Source organism: Meriones unguiculatus, chromosome 4 (assembly GCF_030254825.1).
Source record: "Meriones unguiculatus strain TT.TT164.6M chromosome 4, Bangor_MerUng_6.1, whole genome shotgun sequence".
Classification (NCBI taxonomy): Eukaryota; Metazoa; Chordata; class Mammalia; order Rodentia; family Muridae; genus Meriones; species Meriones unguiculatus.
Genome location: NC_083352.1, coordinates 129,453,589 through 129,465,946, shown reverse-complemented (window position 1 = coordinate 129,465,946; position 12,358 = coordinate 129,453,589).

Genomic DNA, 12,358 nt, shown 5'->3' with positions numbered 1-12,358 from the left:
AATTCTGTGCTGAATCCATCTGGCCCTGGGCTTTTTTTGGATGGCAGACTTTTGATGAAAGCTTCTATTTCCTCAGTGGATGTTGGACTATTTAATTTATTTACCTGATCTTGATTCAGCTTTGGTAAATGGAATCTATCATGAAAATTGTCCATTTTAATTACATTTTCAAATTTCATTGCATATAGGCTTTTGAAGTAGGAGCTAATGATTCCTTGGATTTCCTCAGTGTTTGTTATGTCCTCCTTTTTATTTCTCCTATTTATTTTATTTATTTATTTTGTTTATTTGGATAGTGTCCTTCTGCTTTTTAGTCAGTTTGGCTAAGTGTTTGTCTACCTTGTTGATCTCAAAGAATCAGCTCTTGATTTTGTTGATTCTTTGTATTGTCCTCTTTGTTTCTAATATATTGATGTCAGCCCTGAGTTTGATTATTTCCAGCCATCTACTCCTCTTGGGTGTTTCTGCTTCTTTTTTTCTCTAGTGCTTTCAGGTGTGCCATTAGGTTGCTTGTATGAGATCCCTCAAATTTCTTTATGAAGGCACTTAGTGATATGAACGTTCCTGTTACCACTGCTTTCATTATGTCCCATAGGTTAGGGTAAGTTGTGCCTTCATTTTCATTAAGTTCTAGGAAGTCTTTCATGCCTTTCTGTCTTTCCTCCCTGACCCAGATGTCATTGAGTAGAGAGTTGCTCAGTTTCCAAGTGTGTGTAGGCTTTTTTTTTTCTGTTATTCTTGAGGTCTAGTTTTAGACCATGGTGGTCTGATATGATGCAATAATTTTCTTGTATCTGTTGGGGCTTGCTTTGTGCCTGACTATATGGTCAGTTTTGGAGAAGGTTCCATGAGGTGCTGAGAAGAAGGTGTACTCTTGTGTTTGGGTGAAAGTTTCTGTAGACCTTTATTAGGTCCATTTAATTTAAAGGCCTCTGTAAGTGTAATTCTTTCTCTATTTAGCTTCTGTCTCAATGACCTACCCCTTGACAAAGAGTGAGGTGTTGAAGTCTCCCATTATTAAGGTGTTGGGATCAATGTGTGATTTAGGCTTTAATAATGTTTCATTGACAAATGAAGAAGCCCTTGTGTTTGGTGCATAGATGTTCAGGATTGTGATGTCCTCCTGGTGGATTTTTTTTTTTCTTTGATGAGCATGAAGTGTCCCTCTCTATCTCTTTTGATTAATTTTGGTTGAAAAGTCTATTTTATTAGCTTGCATTTTGTTTCCTTTTGCTTGGAAACCTTTTTCCAGCCCTTTACTCTGAAGTAGTATCTATCTTTGTTGCAGAGGTGTGTTTCATGAATGCAGCAGAATGTTGGATCCTATCTCTGCAACCAATCTGTTAGTCTGTCTTTTTACTGGAGAGTTGAGACCATTGCTGTTAATAGATATTAGTCACCAATGATTGTTAGTTACTTTTATTGTGGAGTTGGTGCTTATTGTGTGTTTGTGTGTGTGTGTGTGTGTTTTGCTTTCTTGATGGGATGGTGTCTTTATTCTGTGTTTCCTTGGGTGTAGTTGATCTTGTTGGGTTCAAGTTTTTCTTCTAGTATCTTCTGTAGGACTGAGTTGCTATATTGTTTAAATTTAGTTTGTCAATGTAATTTCTTTTCTCCACAATGTTAATTGAAAGTTTTGCTGGGTACAGTAGTCTGGATTGGCATCTGTGATTTCTAAGCTTCTGCATGATATCTGTCCAAGCCCTTCTGGCTTTCATAGTCTCTGTTGAGAAGTCTGGTGTGATTTTGATAGGTTTGACTTTAAATGTTACTTGGCATTTTCCCCTTGCCACTTTTAATATTTTTTTTTCAATGCAGTTTATTCAGGAACCTTGAACAATCATCAGACCCTGGGGAAAGCCAGACCACAGCTTATATAGCCTCTGGGTAGCCAACCCCAGCATGCCACATGGGCAATGCAGATAGGTCCACATACATGGAAGCAAGCCAGATCCTCAGCCTTAGCCAAATGTGGAGTTGTTTGTGACAGAGAGCACTCACCATCGGGAAGGTGGAAGGCGGAAACCAGCTCCATCTTTAAGGCGCGGCATTCCGCAGCTCTCTACAGTTCCCCCTTTTTGTTTTAGACGCATCAGGCAAGAGTAGAGGTCTGATCTCTGATATTAGAAATAAATTGGGACTTTGTACAGATGTTCATTTAGGTGTCATCCACCCAAAGAGCATCAGACCCGTCCGATACCTTTTTCTCAGAGGCAGGACCTGGGGCATCAACCCGCATGCAATCAGACTTGCTCTTCTCTGGGTCGAAAGCGGCTGACCCTGAGTGCAGTGCTTAGCCTCGCATCCTGAGCATAACATTTTAGCTTTTTATGGTATCCAACCATGCTTGGGGAGACTGTCCTGCTTCAATGGCTGTAAAGGCCTGAATGATCATGGCTGCATTACGCTGTTGTGAGACTCTAATCTTGCATATACACCACAGGCAAACCAAGGAGACCAACACCAGAAGGCTTGCTAACGCTCCCATGCCCGCCCATTCCTTCAGATGATTCATGGCTGCAGCAATCCATGGTGATAATCCTGTGGCTAGTCCTGTGTCCACTCTGGTAGAATTTACTGTGATAATGGCCACTCTCAGCTGCTCCATCGTAGTATCGAATTCTCCAGTCCAATTACCTAAAATATAGCTAGACAATTGTTTAGATAGATTTGCAGCACAGAAAAAATTCTCATGTTGTATGCTAGTGACACAAAGTCCAGCATACTTTCATTGACAGCCCGGTTGAGCCATTTGCCATAGGGTATCAATTTGCTCCTGCACGAGGTCAATCCTCTGATTGAACGCCATCAAGCCTCCTTTTAGTTGAGCATTAATTCCTTTTTGTACATCTAAAGCATTAGCTACATTGGCTAAAAGATTATTCAGGGTCTGAGCAGTCTGCACAGTATGACTCATGGCTAATGCCACGGTGGTAGCTCCAACAGCCACCAATGAGATGGCAGTAACAGTGGCGGCTGTAGTTCCAAGATCCCTTTTCTGTCTGAAGAGTCTCTGACATAATCTGATTGGCCTGCTCTTTGATCACCTCCCCCTGTGGGGGAGCAGCCTTACCAGGCCATAGTAGAGGACAATGCAGCCACTTTTGATGTGAACTGATGGACTAAGATCAGAAAGGAGAGGAGAACCTCCCCTATCAGTGGACTTGGGGAGTGGCATGCACGCAGAGGGAGGAGGGAGAGTGGGATTGGGAGGGGAGGAGGGAGGGGCTTATAGGGGGATGCAGAATGAATAAAGTGTAATTGATGAAAAATTAAAAGGGGGGAAAATAATTTAAGAACCTTAAATGACTTTCAAAAGTGGAGCAAAACATGGAGTTAGTCAATTTACATGGAGCATGTCTCACCCCTGGGGGCAATGGTCTCCTGAACCTACTCAGACCTCGGACACCACCACTGCTAGTTCTAGAACTGATGCAAGATGTTCCAACGAGGGGGTTAAGGCTTCTCATAATATTTCCTATAAGCCCACACCTGTTTGTCTATATCCCCCATTTTTATTCATTATTAGCCAGATAGAGCCAAGTAATTGTGGTGATGATACTTGCTTTTTTGCCCAATGCTGGAATGCTAGTGAATTTAGGTATGCCCTGGTTACTTGCATGCCTCGCTGGGTGCCTGTGCCCGTTGATGCCCCACTTTTAATACTTTTTCTTTGTTCTGTGGATTTCGTGTTTTGATTATTATGTGGATGGAAGAGTTTCTTTTCTATTCTAGTCTATTTGGTGTTCTGTAGGCCTCTTGTATGTTTATGGGCATCTCTTTCTTAAGGTTGGGGATATTTTCTTTTATAATTTTCTCAAAAATATTTCCTGGGTCTTGTAGCCTGGAATCTTCTTTTTCATCTATTCCTATTATTCTTGGGTTCCATCTTTTCATGCTGTCTTTGATTTCTTGGATGTTTTTTATTTGGAACTTTTCTGATTTTATTTTTTCTTTGAGAGATATATCAATTTCTGCAATTGTATCTTCAGCACCTGAGATTCTCTCTACTATCTCTTGTATTCTGTTGGTGATGCTTACCTTTGTGGTTCCTGATCTCTTCTCTCAGTTCTCCAATTCCAGGGTTTTCTCTGTTTGTGTTTTCTTTATTGATTCTAATTGTGTTTTTATGTCTTGCACCATTTCCTTCATCTGTTTGAATGTTGATTCCTGTCTGTTCATTATGATCATTTTTTTGTTCATTTCCTCTTTATGTGCCTTGAGTATCTACATAATTATAGATTTAAGATCATTTTCCTGTGTTTCAGCTACAATAGAATATCCATTGATTTTTGGAGATTCTGGTGAAGCCATGATGTCCTCGTTTTTGTTGCCTGTATTCTTGTACTGGCCTTTTGTCATCTGGTTGTCTGTAGTCTTGACTGATTATCCTTGGAGCCTGTACTGCAGACTGGATCTACCTGTCTCTAGAGTCTCGAGTCTCCCCTGAATTCATTGTCTCTGATGGCTCACCGTTTGTGACCCGGGTAGCTGGGGCACAGGTGGAAAGATGTCTAGGTCTAGAGCTGCTCCAGTGTCCCACAGGCTTCCTTAAGAAGGTGGAGGATGGGATTTAGGTCCCAGATTTGGCTCAGCTCAGCTCTGGGTTCACTGGCTATGCTGGCCGCATTGTTTCAGACCCAGGTGGGCTAGGGTGCTGGGAGTAGGCAGAAAGATCTCTGAGCCTAGAGCTGCTCCAATGCCTCACAGGCCTCCATGGTGAGGAGGACAATTGAACTTGGGTTAGGTGCCTAGCTCAGCTCCACTGGGTTCTCTGTTCTGAGCTCGCTGATTCTGGCCTATATGAACCAGGCTGCTGGAGCATTGGCAGACAGATCTCTTTGCCTAGATCTTCTCCAGTGTCCCACAGGCTTCCTTTAGGTGGTGTGGAATGGAACCTGGGTCCCAATCCTACCTCAGCTCTGCTGTGTTCACTGTCTATGCTGTGCTGGCTGATTCTGACATGGGTGATCCAAGGAGGAGGGGAGTAAGCAGAATGGAGCCACACCTCCCCCACAGTACCAGAATGTATCCCCTCCACTGGGCGGTGAGAGTGAGAGCCACTATCTGCTGCGACCAGGAAGGTATCCACAGGACTGTGAGAGTGGGTGCCTACGTTTGGAGTCACCTTCAGTACAGGAAGGTATTCACTCCACAGGCAGCATGAAAGTGAGCACCCAAGGTCAGAGCTGCCCAGCTCTGGTTCCAGGAAGATAACCACAGAAAGTGGGCTTGGGCGGTGGGTGGCCTAAGGCTGTGGAATCAGAAACTTGAGTGCCCCACTGCTGCCTGTCCTGGAAGGTATCCACAGATGGTGTGTTTGGGTGGGTAGCTGGCCTAAGGCTGTAGGGTAGGAGCACCGCATGCTCCCAGGAAAGCATCCACTGATGGTGGGTTCCGATGGGTGGCCTAAGGCTGTGGAGTCAGAGCTGAGTGAGCTGCCACCTCTGGTCCCGGTGGGTTCTGGTGGGGATAAGGCTGCAGGGTAGGAGCCTCCCCACCAAATGTACCACTGCTGCAGGTCCCAGGAATCTATCTATCTATCTATCTATCTATCTATCTATCTATCTATCTATCTATCTATAGTGTATAGTTTCAAATGCAGAGAAAAGGGTCTGTCTATACAAAGTAGGAAACAAAATTAAAATTGAAAAAGAATTCAGACACCCAGTTTCTATTTCTGCTAGTCTCATTCCATTCCTGTGATAAGTGTCTCTGCCTTCTTAAAATGCCATCCTGTAGATAATAATGGATTAGGTAACAGTTTGTTTAGCTATGTTGGCAGTTCAAAAAGAACCAGATTCAGATGGCTAAAAGATGCAACAAACCTGAGAGAAAACCCCAGAAGACTCCCAAGACCACAACAATGGAATTTGTCATGATAGAGTTCATTGCCTTCTTTGTGAAATGGACATATTTCTATAAATAGCATTACTGTAGGTGGCTGAAAACTTTCTCATCTTGCAAAGTAGGAAACAAGTGAAGGTATGAGAAGTTTGTGAAACAACAGCCTGTCTATATCTTTGTATTTTTCCGTCCTTTTCTCCTTCTAAGATGTTTCCATTTTTCAGCTAAAATAATTTCAAAGCAAACTTTTTTTTCAGTAAAATATAAAATAAATAAAAATCAAGTGTAAAAATTAAGTTGCTTTCCTACTTTATTCCATTTTACACAAGTCAGAAAGGCTAAAGCAAAAAACTCAAGCTACAGCACATTCTCATGAGGATGCAGAGCAAAAAGAAAACTCCATTTCTAGTGGGTACTTGTACAACTTCTTTGGAAATTAATTTGGCAGTTTCTTAGAAAATTGGGAACAAGTCTATTTCAAGGCTCAGCTATAACACTCCACTCAGAAGATATACCCAAAAGATGTACCACCATACCACAAGGAAACTTGGTCAACTGTGTTCATAGGAGCTTTATTCTTAATACCCAGAAACCAGAAACAATCTAAATGTCCCTTAACCAAAGAATGGACAAAGAAATTGTGGTACATTTATAGAATGGAATACCACTCAGCTATTAAAAACAAGGATATCATCATATTTTCAGGCAACTGGATGGAAATAGAAAATACTGTTCTGAGTGAGGTAACTCAAGCATGCTTGGTATATACTTATAAGTGGATATTAGCCATAAAATACAGAATAACCATGCTACAACCCCAGACCCAAAAAGCTAAGTACCTAAAGGGGCCTAAGAGAGGATGCTTGAATCTCACTTAGAAGAGGAAATAAAATAGACATAGAGGTATATGAGGGAGAAAACTGGATGGGATGGGGGTGTAGGGGGAATCACATGTTGGGAGAGCAGAGGGAGGAGGGGTGGGAGTGAGAACTGAAATTAGCACAAGGAGCATCTCTGGGAAATGCTGGAGACCTGGGACAGAGGAGGCTCCAGGGAGTCTGTGAAGTAACCCTACCTAAGACTCAGGAGTTATGGAGCCTGAAGTAGCCAAGCAGGACTTCCGGTGGAGGGAGGGGAATGCCGGTCCACCCATAAAACCCTAACCTCAAATTTTTCCTGAATATAAAATGTGCAGGGATAAAGATGGAGGAGAGACTGAGAGAATGGCCAAAAAATGACTGGCCTAACTTAAGACCCATCTCATGGGAGAGAGCCAACCACTGACACTATTAATGATACTCTACTATGCTTGCAGACAGGAACCTAGTCCTCTGAGAGGCTTTACCCAGCAGCCTATGGAAACAAATGCAGAGACCCATAACCAGTCATTAGGCAGAGCTCCAAGAGTCTTGTAGAAGACTGAGCAGAAGGCTTGAGGGAGCCAGAGAAGTCAAGGATACTACAAAATGATCTACAGAGTCAACTAAACTGGATCCATTGGGAATCACAGAGACTGAACCACCAATCAAAGAGCATGCATGGGTTGGACCTAGGACCCCTGCACATATATAGCAGATGTGCAGCTTGATTTTCAGGTGGGTCCTCTAACAACTGGAGTGGGGGCTGTCTCTGATTCTGTTGACTGCCTTTGGATCCCCTTTCCGTAGCTGGGCTGCCTTGTCTGGCCCCAGTGGGAGAGGATGCACCTAGACCTTCTGCTACTTGATGTTCTAAGGTGGGTTGGTACCCATTGGAGGCCTCCCCTTCTCTAAGGAGAACAGGCCTGGAAAATGGGGGAAGGATGATGAAGGGAGACTGAGAAGAGAGGAGGGAGTGGGAACTTCCACCAGGGTGTAAAGTGAATAAATAAATTAGTGAAAAAATTCCATATCCATGGAATCTGAACTCTGAAATCTACAATGTTGGTGAACACAAACAATGCACAGTTCCAAGGAAGACAGACAATCCTACCATAATTATTTTGTAGAGATAATTGTTTATTGTCTTTAGAAGACTTGTTTCTTAGACAATCAGTGCTAAGTGTTTTCAGATACTATGATTTGACACAATAAAGACAGTATAATAAGTTTTCAGAGGTCAGAGATTCAAATCCAGAGTATTTCAGGACTTGGTACATAAAATAAGAATGGAAATAGAATCTGATTTAAAAGCTATTGTGATTTTTTAGGGCATGTGTGACATATACAAAAGGAAGTCATCCATTGTTGGTGTGATAATTACATCACCAGTTTATCTCTATCCTGCAACCATTTGAGCAGCACAGGAAGAAAATGTAGGCAAGGAAATAAAAATCAAGATTGAAAGGAGAGAGAGGGAGAGAGACAGAGGAAGAGAGAGAGGAGAGAGAAAGAGAATCTAAGTCTCTTTAACATGTGATTTTACTTAGTTACACTGATCATTAAAGGATGGTCTGTTTAAGATCAGGTGTGGGTCAAGGCTTTGTGGCTGGGTTGGTGTCCCAGTCCCACTGCTGGGAGCCTAACCTGGTTAAAGATGGCTGGTTCAGGCTCCACAGACTCTGTTACTAGGACTCTTTGCTAGGGTCACCCTCATAGGCTCCAGGAAGTTTCCACTACACTAGGTTTTCATATTACCCCCTAAATGCCTACTTATTCCAGTTGTCTCTCCACATCCTCTCTCCCTCCTTCCCTCCTCCACCTGATTCCTCCTGTTCCCATCTCTTCCTGCCCCAGTCTACCCCCCCGAAAACCTACTCTATTTTCCTTTCCCAGTGTGTGTTATGATGTGTCTCACAAATGAGCCATCCCTATCATCTGATATGTGCCTAGAATTTATTTCCACTGGGGTATTGGACTGTTCTCATGGATTGGTCTCATGGTTCTCATTGCCAAGCAGCCGCAGGTCCCAGGAATCCATATAGATAAACTCCAGTATTGGCAACCAAACCTTTGGCCCATGACACATTTGGCCAGTGCTGGCTGTTGAGCAGCAGGGGATGGACACGGTGTTAGGTGTTAGGGTGAGCCTGACAGAGGGACTCCAGCTCACAGCAGCTCCTGGTCCTTTCCTGGCAGCATATCTTCTCTTATATCTTCATCAGTGTGAGTTGAGAAGGCAGAATAATGGCTCCAAAATGTCTATATTTCAGTCCTTGGGACCTGTGAGTGAAATAGGTACCTAGTCACAGCAAGTCTAAACGGTTCTGTGTGTCCCTAGCCAGTATGCCCTCCATCTCAGTTTCTGCCAGTCATGTTAGTGTGCTGAATATTAAGTCCCAAAAGCAAAGCTTCTTTCTCAGAAAGCCAGAGTATAAAGTGGATTTAAAATATAACCATATCATTCCACCATACTCAGTACCTTTTCCTTGCTTTCTAAATTACTTGATATTTTCTGTGAAAAAAAACAGTCCTAGCTAAAAGAAGCCTTTGCATACTTCACCAGCCTTCCTCTGGGTGCACTGTGCCCTTGGCCTCATGCAGATCTGGCTGGAGCGGCTCTGAAGACCTTCCCTCGTATTTGTTTTCTGCTATAGACGAGCATCTTCAGGAAGAAGTGACTTGGTGCCTAGACAGCCTCCTCTATAAAATCTGCTACTCTGTCCTAGGTGCTCCATCCTTTCCATACAACACTTGCCATGTTCATGTTCATGTTTTGCTCCTACATTGTGAACTATTCACCAAAAAATGTTTTTTTTCCCCCTAGGGTCAGCTCCTGTGCAGGAGCATCACATACACACATACATATACAGACACAACTGATATGTGTCAGGGTATTCCTCCTGCTCGTTCTATTGCATCTCAGTAAGGATTGGATTCTCAGGAATTTAAAAGCTTGATCCTATCCAACTTCCTATACAATTCACTTCTCTAACTCCTCTAGGGGATGCACTCTCCTCTCAGTTTGAGTGTGGCTGGGAAGAGTCTTAGAAGTATATAAAAGCATTCACCAGTTACTTTGTCCTGGTATATTTTCTTTCACCCTCTTTCTGATGCACTGCTTTTGCAGAGGACCAGGGTTCAATTCGTGGCATCTACACAGCAGCTCATAATTGCCTGTAACTCCAGTTTCAGGGAATCTGATGACCTCTTTTGGCCCCTGGAGGCACCAGGCACACATGTGGTACACATGCATACATGTAGGTAAAACACCAATAAGCATAAAATAAAATTAAAATATAATAATGTAATAAAAAGAACTATAATGGAGGATTTCCAGTTCATTAGAGGAGGAAACAATCAATTCTATGAGCACAACTACTGGGACAGAAAATACAAAGCAAAAATAATAACTAGCTATGAATGAATTAAAAGAACATTAGTGTTCACAAAGATATGAATGAGATAAATTTCCCTACAAAAAGGCAGGAACCAAGTCCCCATAATATAAATTGGATAAAAGATAACTGAAAAACAAAATGACCAAGAGTGAATATATGTGAAGAGTTGGTTAAAAATAAGTCCTCTTCTGGAATGGGTGAGAAAATACAATGACACAAGAAAGATCTGAAAGAATCCTTTGAAAAGTGATGCTAAATCATCTTTAGGTGTGTTGTTGATGAGCTGGAGAAGCCAAGAGATTCCTGTGGAAAGAGATGCTTGGTTAGGGGGTTCCCTGTGAGCCACCTTTTCTCCACCTGACCAGTTCTTGACATTGAATATAGAACAGGGCCAGCAAATACTTATTTTACTGCATAAGCTGGTGTGGAGCATGGTTCATTTGGGAGATGTAATAACTATGAACCTGAAAGCGTTTGAGATTGTACCAGTGTCTCAACATGGCAAACGTTGGCAGAATTGCTAGGTGACAAGGACACATCCCAAGGATATGAGTACCATCATACACACCTGCTGCCATTGCTTAGTGAGAGTTTGGGCAACAAGTCAGGAAGAGCCAGAAGAGGCGTGGCTCACAGTGGCATGCTCACCTGAGGGTCACTTGCAGAGTCTGCCACCCAGACCTTAGGAGATTTGAAAGTCAGGGACCAATTCCTTAGGAGACTGGGAACTTGTAACTGGGAAATGATGCTTCTTGGAACAATACTACGTGGCAGGGAAGGTGAAAGGAAATGGAGGGAGAATAAAGCTCAGCCTCCAGATCCGATCCAAAGAAAACATTCAGAGCCTCAGGAGGTAGAGGTGTGGGACACATAGGAGAGGGTCCCAACGGACAAGTTCCTTTGCTGTCCTCCTCAGAGAACTGTGGATCCATCCCACTTGGTACCTTGTCACAGCTTAAAGGTAGCCTTTGATCCAACCACCTACCCACTTATATTGTTCTTCCTTTCTTTTAAATTACCTTATCTGCATCCCCCCACCTCTCTCTGTTGGTTTTCATGTGGCAATGAGATATTTGCCAATCACACTGTGTGTACAGCAAATTCACTTACTTAGACTTTGATTCAGAGAAACTAATCATGGATTATCTCTTTGTTTCACTCAGCTTTTGTTTCTCTTTTTGTATCTGTTTCTCAGTGTGTCTGTCTCCCCACTCCCACCACATACAAACTCTTCATCATGGTTGGAGATGACATTTGCAAAATTTGTATGCTTGGTGATTGACATTCTTCTGGGATTTTTTTCTGAGTGCGAAATGAAGCTTGTGCGAGGACATGTGTGCAACACTGATGTTGCATTATACATGGTAATGCAAATGATGCAATGATACAAGTTCAGAACAGGGGCTAGTATTCGATTATGGAGCACTACTGAGCCATCAGGTATAGCCATTCTTATATGACGGGGGAGGGCAGGTAATATGCTAGTGAGCAGCTACGTAATAATTTCTGATATTCCTAAGTGCTAATGGAATGTACAATAGGACAGCAGCCTAGAATTTGTGTTCATCCTACTTGTCCTTGACAATCAGCCCAGGCAGACCCTCTTGCCTAAGCCTCCCAAGTGCTGGAATTACAATGTGTGATCTACCACACCCAGGTCTGAAATTTTAATTAAATCTCCTCTTTGGTTCAGCAACTCCCAAAAGCCCCACGTGGCACAATTTTTTTAAAGATAAAAGGCAGCCCAGTCTTTGTCAACATTGTTCCTGTTTGTCCTTTATGTTCCCTCTCTATGATCAATCAGGCTTTGCCAATCATGTGATCTAAAAACATTAAAAACCAAAATCATATGGTTCAGTATGAGAAGCCCAGAGGTGTGGTAGGATTTCCAATTTTTATTCATGTGTGATGGTATACACTTATTCCTTTTGTCTGTGTATACCCTGGCTGACCTCACTTCCTCCTCCAAAATACAATATTCCCAAGGCTCAATTCCAATCATTCTTGCCAAACTCAAACCATTATTTACTCCTTAACATTTGTGCCTCTATTGCACCAGGCATACCTTTCCAGGCCAGTCATTACCTCAACTTGCAGGGTTCACAACTGGATATGATTATTGACTATTTTTCAACTCTGGAAGAGTGGATAGCTTCTTCAGAAAAGCTAGTCAGGAAGAATGGATCTTTTAGGTCACTCAATAATAGCTCTTCATTATAGAAACTAAAAACTCCTGGCACATATTTATCAAGG